This window comes from Macrobrachium nipponense, chromosome 3 (genome assembly GCF_015104395.2).
Source record: "Macrobrachium nipponense isolate FS-2020 chromosome 3, ASM1510439v2, whole genome shotgun sequence".
Classification (NCBI taxonomy): domain Eukaryota; kingdom Metazoa; phylum Arthropoda; class Malacostraca; order Decapoda; family Palaemonidae; genus Macrobrachium; species Macrobrachium nipponense.
The window spans coordinates 43,436,517-43,451,126 of record NC_087202.1 but is presented as its reverse complement, the minus strand read 5'-3'; the positions used below and the strand labels follow the sequence as shown (position 1 = coordinate 43,451,126).

Here is a 14,610-nt window from a genome sequence, read left to right as displayed (position 1 = left end):
GCAGACCTGACGCTCCCTCCTCGCTCGCTGGCAGAACCAGCGGGCTTGGAAGACTGCAGGCGATCGCCAACCCGCGGTGGCGATCGAGCTGCAGACCTAGTCGAGCCGTCTCGCTGTGGAGAACGGCTGGACCGAGAACAGCGGCTCCGGTCTCGTGTGTCAGAGGAGCTGGTGCTGGTCGCCGTACCCGATCGCTCTCTGTGAGAGTGACGGTCAGGCGACCGGCGAGCTCCATGTCACGGTAGATCGGTGCGTATCCTCACGGTGCGTCAGTTCGCTGGTACCAGCCGTGGCTGGTGCCGGCGAACGGGGGGACCTCTTCCCCGCCTCAGCCCGTGGCCGGTCATGGACCGTCACGTCCGCCCGGGTAGCCAGCTGCTCGCCGCGAGAGCGAGAGCTGGTCTGGTGAGAGTCGCGTGAGCGGCTGTCACCAGTCTTCCGCTCCGTGCCGTGAACCTGACGCTGAGCGAACTCAGAGGTCTGGTTCCTGGCTGCACGGTCGCTGGTAAGCGACCGTACACTCGGTACCTCTCGCGAACGAGAGGCCGAGACGGACCCTGCTGCTGTGGCCGAACCACTGACAGCAGGTGAGGAAGTGCCGGTGTTAGCCGGCACTCCTCTGGTCCCCGTAGTCTTCTTCCTTGCGGAAGAAGAGACGGGTCCTGCCCCGAAGGAGCTGGGTGACCAGCGGAAGAACCCCCCGTCTCACCAGAGCGAGACGGGCCCTTAGAAGTTCCCGAAGGAGACTTCTTAGGGGGGGGGGAGGCGACCTTCTTCTTCTTCGGCAGGGGAGCCTTAGAAGACGAAGGGGAGAGGCGGCAGACGACGACGAAGACGAAGAAGACGATGAAGACGACGACGACACCTTTCCTCCTCTTCTTCTTCTTCTTCGTCAACCTTCTCAGGACCGACGTCAGATCTGTCATCCAGAGCGGAGCCGGGGCTGCTGTTGCCGAAGCAACAGGGCCCGGACGCACCTGTCCGAACAAGATCAGCATCGGGGGGAGCAGCGGCGCCAGGAACAGGAACAACATCAGCAGGTGCAGGCATCACAGGAACGGCAGAATACCGCTGGAGCAGGTACAGGAACGGCAGCAGTGGTCCACGTCACGTCCGTGGACAGCAGCTGGGCAGGTACGGCAGGTACGGCAGACTGTGTAGGCGGTCTAGATGGGCGGACCAGCGGCACAGACATCCTAGGTACCGGTGGGACGGTCCAGGGTGGGGCGAGCTCTTCGGGCACACGAAGTCCGGTCGCGGCAGCACGGGCAAACCCCCGGCGGCGCATCACACTCCCCCGAGTTACGGCGACTGGCCCCTGCACCGATGTAGTGGGTGTCACAGAGACCGCGTGCTGGGTGTACACCAGGTGAGGAGGTGAAGCGTAGCCGGGTGTTGTAATGGTCGTGGTGGTGGTCGTGACCGTTGCATGGGTGACCGCCACGGAGCCAGCGAGATGGTAGAGCAGCCCCTGGACACTCGGCACGCCCTGCAGCCCCAACGATGCCCACACCTGTCCGAGGTCATCCTTCGCGGCAACTGCACCTGAGGAGGCAAAAGTCGGGTGATTAGGGGGATCCTCTACCCGTTCGCGCGAAGACGAACGGATAGAGGACCCAGAGTACAACTCGACGTCAGGGTATCTAGCGCCCTCCTCCACACTCGACAAGTCAGGAGAGGAGAAGGACCTAGAAACCCCCCCCCCGAAGGGGAAGGCGCGAGACGTGGAAGTTGAGCGGGCGGCAGGAAAGAAGACGAAGTGTCCGTCACCAAAGGAGTCGCGGGAGAGCTTTCCGACGACTCCTTTTCGCCAGAGGGGCCTTCGCTTCCTCCTGCCCTCATACAAAATCCACTGCGCCTCCGACCAATTAATAAAACACATTACAAGGCTCGGCTCGGGAGCATTCGCGCCGCCCGACACCGAGCACACAAATATGAGGGTCTATCTCCGGGAAAGAGCGGAACTTCCCGCATTTACGCCCTTCGGTACCCGGGCATAGTCTCCGTGGGGTAGCGAGGCGAGGAGATTCCATCATTAATTAATTGCAGTTCAATTAATATGAAAAGAGAGAAATGATTGTACTTACAATGAATTCTTTCATACACAAACACAACCATATACTCAAGAAAGCAAACGACGAGAAGCGGGCGAGAGAGCGTCGAACACACACGTCCACTCGCTGTGAGGCCGAAAGCAAAAGTGATTTGTTTACCTCCCAGTCGCGCGCGCTGCAAGCCTGTCGGACAAGCAGTTAACTACCGAACACCCCTTGTTTGAAAGCTTACGACCTATCCAGCTGCCGCTAGTACCTTCCTATTGTAAAGGACCGAAGGTTTGTATGCCGTGTCGGAACAAAAGTACATTATAACGTGTCCTGACATCAGAGATGGGCATCAGACGCGACTTGTTGTTGGTGAGAAACAGAGCTAAAGACCTCTACTCCGGTGTCAGGACACATTATAATGTACTTTTCTTGGGGTTGTACACATTGATCGTACATGGTCCACCCCTGTACCATGCGGTTTTTTACCCTATTTTGTGACTTGAAAGAAAACACTTCCTTCAGGAGGAAAGTAGAGGTCTCGATCTGTGTTTTCCACGCTGGTCGGGTTATGACTGGTGTCTAATTCAGGATACTGGAAGTGCTCAAGTTATTTTTTGGAAGTGTCCGCACAGCAATGCATTACCCTAATAGGCTACCTACTAGGCAGTTTCGCAGCCTGATTGCCACCAGTTGCTGACTGGGAGAGGTTACTGCCTTTTTGGGGTGTCCAGAGAGGACAAAGCCCCCTCTCCCACCCCCAGCCAGGTAAGGGCACATTGCCCTAAGTTAGGTTAGGCTAGCGGGTTAAGATCTGGTTAGGTAAGAACCAGCAATATAGGATTGGTTAGGCTATAGCTTCGCCTAGGTACTATACTATAGGTATGGTCAATGACTGGCGAAAATCAGGCTGTGCAACTACCTAGCTAGCTTACATAGAGGACCTAGGTAGTAGCTACCTACCTATATTCTCTACCTACCTACCTACCTGGGTAGTACCTATTGTAGTTTTACCAAGATTTTTCGTCAGTAGAACCTGCATCCTTCGTTCTCAACTAGGGTACCTACTAGAGGCCTACGTACCTAGTAGCTCTGGCACTTCTTCTTGGTTCCTCCTACCCCAAACCTACAGGAAAATATCCCACTGGGGTCTCATAGTTGCCCTTTAGGGGAGCACATGCAGAGTAGGAAGACAGGGTTAGGTGTAAGAAAATGAGACCGTGAAAACAGGTCAAACCTAACCTTACCTAGAACGCTGTCCTTACCAAGATACCTAGCTACTTAGGCTAGGTAGGTACCTAATTTAAATTTAGGCAGAAAATTATTTGGATTGTCCACACGTGTAAATGATAACGTATCCAATGTTAGGATTGTGTTATATGTGGCAAATAATGATATAAGCTCCTGTCAGTTTACGTACCTGCCAATCACGCTGTAGAACAAGGCCAGGCTGCTAATCTGTACCTCTCTCTCTCTCTCTTTCTGGATGCGGCCCCTCTATCCTCACTTGGTATACCTACAAGCTTGGCCTGGACCCTACATCATCACAATATGCAGAGTAGTATATAATGTAATGGAGCAACGGTACACTTGCGTTGCAGCTTCGAGTAACTGTGATTTGGGCATGTATTGTTTATTATTATGCGATGACAATAAGTGTCACGAAAAACTACAACAGGCTGCTTAAACATTAATACTCCCTTAACCTGGTGAGTTCCAATAACCTATTTCTTTCGAGATATTTACTTTCACAATTAATCTTTATTATATCATGACATTTCCAATATGAGATTATCAGTATTTAAATTTTTGCACTCAACACTGCTAAAAATACAAATAGATATAAAGACAATAAAATTTACAAGACTTACGTGTTTCACATAGATTTACCTCTATTTTGCTCTTCTTGGTGGTGTTGCATCGTTAGATGCTGACTTTGCTATGCTTAGCGCTTTCTCTCATTAATTAGAGGTAGGAGAGTGACATAGAGCTTCAATCCCTCTATGGATGACAGAGAAGGAAAAAGAAAATGTTTATAAGTCGCTTATCTGAATTCTTCCGACTTGTTGGACGTCTCCCGATCTTGAGATTTTAATTATACGGGCTGCTTTGGGAGCAAGAGTCGTTCCCAGGCCAACGTTGGTCCAAACTGAAGCAAATACTAATAATATTATATGCGTAAACATTCTCATGTTGACCCAAGTTTCATATGCTTAATGGGAATTTCTGTCGCTCCTCCCTCACTGCAAATGACAACCATGCTCAGTCGAATATTTCAGGTCAAATGTTTATATAATACAAAGTTTGTAAAACTGTTTATTTGATGCAGTGAAAAAAAATTTAATTGCCTTTATTGCAATCTGATTTGCATTTAGATAGTATACTTTTAAATTTCAGTGACTCCTTTAAGATTTTAGATCTTTAGATATGAATTACCTTACATGATATTGCTACTTCTGTTACTCCAAAAGTTGGTATTTCGCGGAAAGGATTTCGAGCGTTCCGTGGTGAACCTATACGATCTAACGTTATATTATAAATCTAGTTTATTTTAGTGCCAGCTTGAATTCAGCTCAGTTTTCTAGCTTTATTTTTGTTTTGACTAAAGTGAGAAATAGTTTAGAGATCTGATCTCCAAATGTTTAAGCGAGGAACAAAGGCATTTCTGCTTTCTGCTGACGGCTCCTGAATTCAGGTATCAATTTTATTTCATGTTCAATCGTCATTATCTATTGACTTTTCCTTTAACTTCTCTCTTTTTGTAGGTTCATTTTCTTTCAGAGCCCTCTTGGTTTTATTGTCTGTTGATTCTGCCATAAGGGTTTACGCTGCAAATGTAAAGACATAAAAATAACAGAAAGAAGCAAAAAAGGAGCCTCTCGCTTTCTTGATAGACTTATGATATCTACATAATCAACGAAGGACGCAGTTGCTCAACTAAAGCCAGACCATGGGCTCAGAAGACAAATATTCTATAAAAATACAAGGTTGGGGTTATCTTTGCGTGTGTGTATATATATATATAAATATATATATATATATATATATATATATATATATATATATATATATATATATATATATATATGTGTGTGTGTGTGTGTGTGTGTGTGTGTGTGTATGTATATATATATTATATATATATATATATATATATATATATATATATATATATATATATATATAGATTATATATATATATATCTATATATAACACGCTTTATATAAAGCCACGAGTTAAGAATTATGTTGGCTTAAAAAGCTTTGGACTCTCTCTCTCTCTCTCTCTCTCTCTCTCTCTCTCTCTCTCTCTCTCTCTCGTTAATTAGAGATGGGATAGTATCAAAGAGAGCCAGGAAGTGTTTTAGTTGAAAATTAATTCAGCAAATGGCATTGATATTGAAATTACTGTGCTACTAAGACATAGGTGTGGTAGTACGACCTATAAGGAGAGAGAGGTGTATAGTTCATATAGTACGTATACCTAACTCTAATGTGGAAAAAGCAACTTTGAACCCAACTGATCAAGTTAGATGTTTCGAGTTGCCCACTAAATGGTATAGACACTATGACCTCATTGGTACTAACTATGTACTTGAAAATCAAGTAACATGATAGGTAATTGTAATTTGCAGCATACAAAATTAGTAAAGTGAATACGTTAATTTCCAGCAGCTAGGTATTGGTAAATTAGAAAGATTATAATTTTAAAGTGGGAGTTGGACGAAGGCATGAGATTTCAAGAGTACGATGATGATTTATTTGTTAACAAAGAATTCATTTTAAAATATATATCTGGAAGTATTGCTCATGGAAAATGTAATGGATAGAATAGACACAAAAATTCAAAATTAAGGAAATGAGGAGGGGAGGGGGCATGAAAATCAGTATCTTATAAGTGAAATAAACATCGAGTAACAAGTGGAATAAGTGTAACCTAAATGGAGGAATAATATATGGATCGTAAATATTAAAAAATATTATAATAATAGTGACATAATATTCGTCTGGACTCATTTCGTGAGTTAAAGTTCTATCGGCTCGTTACTTTGACTTTGTTGTTGAGTGACCGTTGAACAGAATTTAGGCCAGAGACCAAGATCTGGGGCCTATGAGGTCATTCAGCACTGAAACAGAAATTGACAGTAAAAGGTTTGAAAGTTGCAACAAAAGGAAAACCTCGCAGTTGAACTATAAATCAGGAATGAGAAAAGGGTGGAAATTAAGATGGAAGAAAGGGAGTATGAAAAGAGGTATAGTAAAAGGAACTAAAGGAGTTGCATCTAGGGGTTGAAGGCAAGCTGCAAAGAACCTTCAGTAATACCTACAGTGTACCGCATGAGGTGCACTGATGGCACTACCTCTTCATAAGAGGAGTGACCGCTGAGGAACCAGAATTTGTAAGAGCTATAGAAATCTACTGCCAAGCATATGTAGACACTGGAAATCGATAGGGATTTGAGCAAGAGCTAAATCAAGACGGTAAAGAGGATTGACAGCAAACATTCTCCTAATTGTAGATCTATCGAAAAATAAATTGAAAATAAGAAGGATTTAATAAAAAAAAAATACATGGTATTACAGAGACAGTAAACTTAAACAAACCCATTCCAAGAAGGACGCGAACAATCAAGGAGCCGTTTCAAAAGGTCACTAGTTCCTCTACTACTAATAGTAATAATGAATGCTAAAAATTGACAGGAAAACCTGGGAATATAGACATGCTGAGAGAAAAGACCAGACCACCTCAGAAAAAGAATGGATAAGGATATACGACGAAAATAAGCAAGAGAGTAAGGACGAAACTCTATGGAAAGAGCTGGTAAAATTCTGGAAACAATATACCAAAAAGAAGAAAACAAAGTAGAAGAGATATGGAATGAAAGCAAAAAAGGACAGTATAAACATGACATGGAAGAAATTATGAAAAGATTAGGAGAGCATAAGATATACCATATATCTTTAAGAGAACACATGGATGGAGTGTATGACCTAACAAAGACAGAAATTAAACCCATGGAAGAAATCAATATAACCGAAGAAGATGTAAAAAATCAACTCGAGAAAATGAAGGCACATAAAACACCAGGGCCAGACGAAATGAAGCCAGTTCTGTTCAAACTATTCAAAGAATTGACAGAATGTTTAAACAGCGTACTTAAAGGCAGGGAAACAGAAAAGCTGGTTTAAGTAAAAAAAAAAAAACACTTAACCCAAGAAACTACACCTCACAGTCAAGGATCTAAGGCCAATTGCACTAACAAATGCATCATATAAGATGTTCATGGGGATCCTGAAAACCGAAATGGAAAAGCATCTTAGAAATATAGGAAAATGAATGAACTGCAACCAGGCTTCACCACACAAAGAAGGGGAATTGATAATTTATATATCTTAGAATACTGCATAATGAAGTTATAAGGATAATGGCACTAATATATGCAAATGATGGAATAATGCTAAGACGTAGTACCCTTCAAGAAATAACAAAAGCAATAAAACCCTAATTGAAATAGCGAGCAAATGTGGCTAAACATAAACAAAGACAAGAGTAATATATTAATATACAACGATTGGTATAGTATCGACGATGTAGAAAATATGGAGTCCTACATAGAAGGAATAAAAATAGTTAAGCAGATTAAATACCTAGGAGTGACAATCAACAACACGAAAGACTGCTTCAGAGAACAGATAAAAAGAGCCCAAATTAAAGTAAAGCAGGTGGCAAATAATGCAGTCATCAACAAAAGCTGTAGCAGGGTAAAACAAGAAAATTGTATTGGAAAGGGTTAGCGATGCCATCCTTCATGTATGCCATGGAAGTCATGAAACTTGACAAGAAAACCGTACATGAATTTCAGAAAATAGACAATCAAGTATACAGAACAATTTTGAAAGCGCCAAGTTACACAGCAAGTTGCGAGTTAAGATCTGAAACAGGGGCCTCTTCCTGTCACTCAAGAGATATGAAGAATAAACTATTCTACCTGAGACATACATTGAAGAGTGGTGGAAATAGGCTCCTATATGAGATAACCATGGATCAGTATAGAAAAAAAACCTGGATAATGCAAGTAAAAGAATATATGGAAGAACTAAACATAAACCTAAGTAAAATGAAGCCGTTAAAGACAAGAAGTTAAGAGAAATAATAAACAACTGGGACAGAAAAGCATGGCAGAAAGAATGAATGAAAAGTCAACATTAAGAATCTACAGAAAATATAAAGAAAACATAAGAGAAGAAATCTGATATGACAACACTGGAAAAACAATGCTGATCAGTAGGGCCAGACAAGGTACACTAGGATTAAATGATAGAAATATGATAAAAGGAGAAGATACAAAATGTCTATGCCGTGAGGAACAAAATAAAAATTTAGAACATTTCTGACCTTACTGTCCAGCATACAATGAGATTAGAAATTGGTGTAGTTTTGTGCAGCAACCACATCAAGAAAAAACAGAGGAATTAGTAGCTAATATACTCTTATTGGTAGATCTACTGAGGGAGGAAGCGGAGAATAGGTAAGATTTTCTAAAAGAAATGTGGTATTTCAGAGAGAAGAAACTCAAACAAGCACAAAAAAAGGAATAAAACAAGCAAGGGAGCCGTTTCAAAAACATATCCCACCTACTACTACTATTACTGCTACTAAAAAAGATTAAATAAAAGACTATCTACCTACAACAACACCATCAACATTTGGTACAGGCTATTTATCGAAGTATAGGTGGGAAGGAGGAAACACTAGTCCCTTCGTCCACGTGACCCAGCCTTTACTCTCAAAGTCGTCATCAGCAGATCAAGTTCGCGTTCGAACATTTTGATTTGTGAACGATGGTGAATGTGATTAAAGGATTGTTGATTAAATGGTAAGTACGCTAGAACTACCTATACTCTGTTTTTTTTCATCTGCCTGTGGTGTTTTTGTATGGCAACACTGCGTCCCGGGCTTTAGATAGTTACGCTATGTGTAAGTTTTAGGTAAATAAAAGGATATCTGGGTGTACATTGCAACTGAAAAGTGTTTTAATAATTTACTGTATGCCAATTACACCGTTAATATTCGAAATAGGATATTATTATAATCGTTGAATGTAAGCTGAATGTGACTGACTAAAGCCCGGGACGCAGTGTTGCCATACAAAAACACCACAGGCGGGTGGACAGATGAAAAAAAACAGAGTATAGGTAGGCGAAGGTTAGCCACAGATGGTCATATACCTACTAGGCTAGTAGCTAGGCTAGGTACTATCCTAGGCCAAAGCTACCTGCCTAGCAACTTATTTCTTGCAAAAAACCCTGTAGACTATACTAGTAGTAGGTATTCGGTAATACTTCAGAATAGGTACTAAGGTAGCGTAGTTGCGAAACAAGAGTGCACGCTTTCACATTGGCTGGGTGGAGGTCAGGGCGCTGCACCCTAGGCTAGTACCTAGGTAGTAGCTAACCTAGAGGTTAAGGGGTAGGTTATTCTGATTCCTGCTAGCCTAGTCGCTCTCTGAAATATTTACCAGGGGAAACAACTGAGTGGACTAGCTGAGCCAGTCTTGCCCACTTGTTGATCCACCTTCCGAAAAAGTACTTCAACACGTCTTGACACTGGAAATGGGCACCAGTCACGAGTCATCGGTGATGGGAGCAGCACCTCAAGACCTCTACTCTCCTTTCGAAGTAGGCTAAGTATTTTCTTCAGTTAGAAATTAAGGTCAAAATATAAGATTAGGCTAAACAGAGGTTAATGAAAGGCTAGCCATGAGGAGTGCAAACATCCCTCCATGACGCTTTCGAAAATTTTACTTAAAACACCTGACGTGTAGAAGATTGATGCCATTTCGATGTTTGCAGAGTCACTTGTATCAATAGGGTAAAAAACCGCAGGGTACAGAGTGGACCATGTATGATCAGCGTGAACAATCCCAAAAAAAGTACATTATAATGCGTCCTGACATCGGAGATGGGCATCAGTCGCGATTTGTTGTTGGTGAGAAACGAAGCTATAGACCTGTACTCTCTTTTCAAAGTAAGTTTGTTCCGATAGGTTATACAAACCCTCGGTCCTTTAACCCTGGTAGACGTGACTGTCTGACCAGCCACGAGCTGGCTGGGAAGAGGTTCCCTCGGTGCCAGCCTCGGTTGGTACCAGCGGTATGACGCGCCGCGAGGACACGCACCGGTCTCACCGCGACAGTGGTCTCTGCAGGTCTCCTGACCGCCGCTCCCACAGGGACCGGGCTGATAGGGGGACCAGCAGCAGCTCCTCTGCACACGAGATCGGGGCCGCTGTTCTCGGTCCAGCCGTTTCCCTGGGAAACAGCCCGACTAGGCCTGCAAAGTGGCGATCGCCTGCAGCCCTCCAAGCCCGCTGGTTCTGCCAGCGAGCGAAAGAGGAGCGTCATGTCTTCCTCTCCCGTGCCTGCAACTTCCTCGGTTTGCACCAGGAAGAGCGAGGCACAGCGGGGTGATCGTGAGGGGTATACCCTGCACGATCCCGTCACGACGCCGTAAGTACCAGGTACGATTTCGGACCGACCAGGACGTACGCGCAAGTGGCAGGAGGAATCCGAGAGGGATCTATCGCAGTTCCTCCTCCTTAAGGGGGAGGTTCTCGGAATGCTCTTGTTCGAGGGGCTTGACGGTCCTACTCTGCAAGATGCTATGACTTCGAGATCCAGGGAACTTGTCGAGGTTATGGCGCTGATTTGTCAGCGCAACGGGGGGGGATAAACCCTGGGGCGGGGAAGGATTGCCGCACTCCCACCAGCAGAGGGCCCCACGACGTCTTGTCTCGAGTCGTTTTGGGGCCCGAGAGGGAACCCAAACCAACGGTGGGTCTGCCGCGATCGGAGCTTGCTGATTCTGTCTTGGACCAGAGTCTCTCGTCTCCGGACAAGAAGGCTCTCTCAGTTCTGGCCGGTCGATCAAGCTACTTCCACCTCCTCTACTGCGACAGCGGCGTTTCTACGTGTCTTTGGACACCGTATTTAAATACTCCTTCGGTCCTCCTGAGAGGTTTCGACCTCGACGAGGACTGGAATGAGTCGGAGGACGGTATCGGCTCTCTCCTGTCAAGTGTCGATCAGCCCCACCCAGACGACGTTCACAGTGGTGGCAGACCCTTACCTACAGTGAGAGTTCGTTACCCTCCTCGGGAAAACTTTTTCTCCTGACGATACGTTTTCCCAGACTGAGAGGCCATCGCCGCAAGGCGATGGTGGCTGCTCCTACTCTTCTCCAACTGCTAGTTCCACTGGGAAGGCGAGCGAGTATCCAATTCCTCCCCCATTCCCTCTTTCCTTACGACTACGAAGGAAATGGGAGGGATCCTACAGAGATTTCTCTGTAGGATCCCACGTTGGGGACTGCGCTACCGGGGGACCTTCGGGTCCTACCTGACGTAAGTCCCGGTCGTTGAGGAGGGATCCTGGCCCATTCTCGATTTCTACGGGAATCGAGAGGACCACCAGCCGATATCGTTTGACGAATTCGGTGGGGGTTTCGCAGAGTGCTTAGAATTCTACGGAATTTCTAGCGCATTCAGAGTGTTCGAGTTTTTTACGATCTCCAAACACTTAGGCGAGACCACGGTCCAAAGTGAGCGAGACGAGAATCCCCAATAATTGTTACACGATAATCGGGAACCTCGCCTATGCTTGAATTCCTGGAATTTCTAGCATTGGAAGAAGACTGCTGCTGAAAGAAGACTATCTCACAGTAGGCGACCAACCTGGAATAGAGAAGAACGGACGGAACATCCAGTTTGGCTTTGAACTATCGTCTAGTTATTCTGTTCACCATTGAAGCTTTCCTTCGAGGAAGACTTCTCCTTCACTCTCTTTGATAGAGATCGAAGGTGGTCGATCTCCAATCCTTATTTTGTTTTCTTGAAGGAAAGAATTTAGGATGGAGATCGTTGTTCAGTAATCCTACAAATATACTACGTATATTAACCTCGCGACATGATTCTGCTAATAAGCAGTTGAATTGTCCGAGGGGTAGGCGCATATCCTAGTTACTCTACGGATTTGCGACTTAGACGAGGAGTATTCTAATTGAACTGCAACTCGGGGTTGCCTGCAACCTCCCATGAGTTTCCAGTTTCAATTTTATATACTTATGGTTTTGAAAAAGAAACCCACAAATTCAATTTGTAACTTGTTTACTTCTAAGTATTTACATTTAGTTTGTTCCGACACGGCATACAAACCTTCGGTCCTTTTACAATAGGAAGGTACTAGCGGCAGCTGGATAGGTCGTAAGCTTTCGAACAAGGGGTTCGGTAGTTAACTGCTTGTCCGACAAGCGCGCGCGCGGCGCGCACCTTGGGAGGTAAACAAATCACTTTTTGCTTTTTAGGCCTCACAGCGAGTGGACGTGTGTGTTCGACGCTCTCTGCCCGCTTCTCGTCGTTTGCTTTCTTGAGTATATGTTGTGTTTGTGTATGAAAGAATTCATTGTAAGTACAGGCGGTCCCCGGGTTACGACGGGGGGTTCCGTTAAGACGCGTCGTAACCCGAAAATCGTCGTAAGCCGGAACGACGTTTCTTGAAAACAGTCCACAGGGAAAATTTCACTACTAATTTGCAATTTTTCTTAGGGCTTATCTCTAAAATTATCACTAATTTACTTTTTTCATGTGCAACACTGTGTATTCACAAATTACTGTATATTTTCATTAAAATACAAGAGAGAGAGAGAGAGAGAGAGAAAAAAAAAAAAAAAAAAAAAAATAACTCCTTACGGTTTCAATAGATTGAAATGAGTCTGTAGGCAACTTTTTCCCCCTCCCATAAACACATATATTTCTCCAGAGAAGAGAGAAAGAGAGGACTGTGCAATTATGTTTGTCTGTCTATCAATTCTTTTGCTGAGAGCGAGAGAGTAAAGGAGAAATAGAAACACCAAATGTATGACAAGTATCTTGTGGAGAGAGAGAGAGAGAGAGAGAGAGAGAGAGAGAGAGAGAGAGAGAGAGAGAGAGAGAGAGAGTTGTCCTCACAGTATTTAAAAGAGAGAATTGGAATGATTATTGTATTTAAAATACTCAGATATGAATATTGTACTTACAGTTAATAAGTATTATTATTGGAAAATATTAATGATAAACTTATTACATACATGTCCATGAAAATGATCTCATCTCAGTAAGAGAGAGAGAGAGAGAGAGAGAGAGAGAGAGAGAGAGAGAGAGAGAGAATTACATAAAACCATTAAATTCGTTGCCCATTGTATGGCATTAAGCTCCGAGTGTCACTCGAGTTGAGTTAGGGAAATTGATACAGAAAAAGACAAAGGGAAGAATTTTCTTTTGAAATTAGTTATGGTATTATTACTACTTCTATTATTATTATTATTATCATTATTATTATTATTATTATTATTTGAAAAATAATAAAACACATGCATCTACCATAAAAATTCTCTCATCTCAGTAAGAAAGAGGAATTATCCTTACAAGTGAAATGGAAAGGTCATTTTCATCTCTTTAAAATACGACCATTATGAATTTTGTAATTAAAGTTTTATTATTATTATTATTATTATTATTATTATTATTATTATTATTATTATTATTAAATAACTGAAATTATCAATAAACATTTTACATACTATACCATAAAATTCTTATATCTCGGTAAAAGAGAGAGAGAGAGAGAGTGTGTTTATCTCTCTCTGTTCTCTCAAAAAATACTTATAACGCTTCCAGCGAAAGAGAGGGATTGAGTTACCACAATGACACATTATTATCTTGTGTGGCAAAAGAAGAGAGAGAGAGAGAGAGAGAGAGAGAGAGAGAGAGAGAGAGAGAGAGAGAGAGAGAGAGAGAGAGAGAGTTAACTTAATTAAAAGTGACATGGATAGATTAGTACGTATTGTATTTCTTTAAAATACTATCACATATGAATTTTGTAATTACAGTTATTATTATTATTATTATTATTATTATTATTATTATTATTATTATTATTTGAAAGTATTAAAAACAAATAGTACAAGTACATAAAAAATCTCGAGTCTCAGTAAATGAGAGAGAGAGAGAGAGAGAAAGAGTGGGGGGGGGGGAAATTTCATGGACCACGTCATTGCAAACACTGCAGCTCTTCCCCCAACTCTTTCCCCAACCCCCAACTCTTCCCCCTCGGGCTGTCAACAGAACTTGATATATCTGACAGTTTTAGTACCTGCATCTGAGGAAAAGGTTACAGAGAAGACTGGGGATTTCCTTCATTCTTCCATAATTTTTTAAATATAAGCTAAAATCTTACTAATTCACTATGGTATTTTCTTTATTGAATTGATATTATTGCTGTATAAATTAATATTAATATTTGAAAATAGTAAATCATTTCTTTATCATACAAAAAAACATACATCTTTGTAGTAGAGAGAGAGAGAGAGAGAGAGGAGAGAGAGAGAGAGAGAGAGAGAGAGAGAGAGAGAGAGAGAGAGAGAGAGATTGAGAATTATATTTTTATGGAGATACCGAGTTACTGACAGCTATAATGAAACATTGTAATGTAATATTAAAAAACCGAAGAAGAATTCTAAAAAATACATATGT

The 14,610-nt window shown here is 42.8% G+C and overlaps 1 protein-coding gene across 1 annotated transcript in view; it reads right to left on the bottom strand.

The window, feature by feature from the left end:
* The window catches only part of LOC135221722 (serine/threonine/tyrosine-interacting protein B-like), a 128,131-nt gene extending 124,374 nt beyond the window's left edge, over nucleotides 1-3,757 (bottom strand). Inside the window, exon 1 of the mRNA XM_064259511.1 lies at nucleotides 3,463-3,757. The gene's annotated coding sequence lies outside the window, so the exon portion shown is untranslated. The remainder of the gene's footprint in view (nucleotides 1-3,462) is intronic.
* Nucleotides 3,758-14,610: the final 10,853 nt, after the last annotated feature.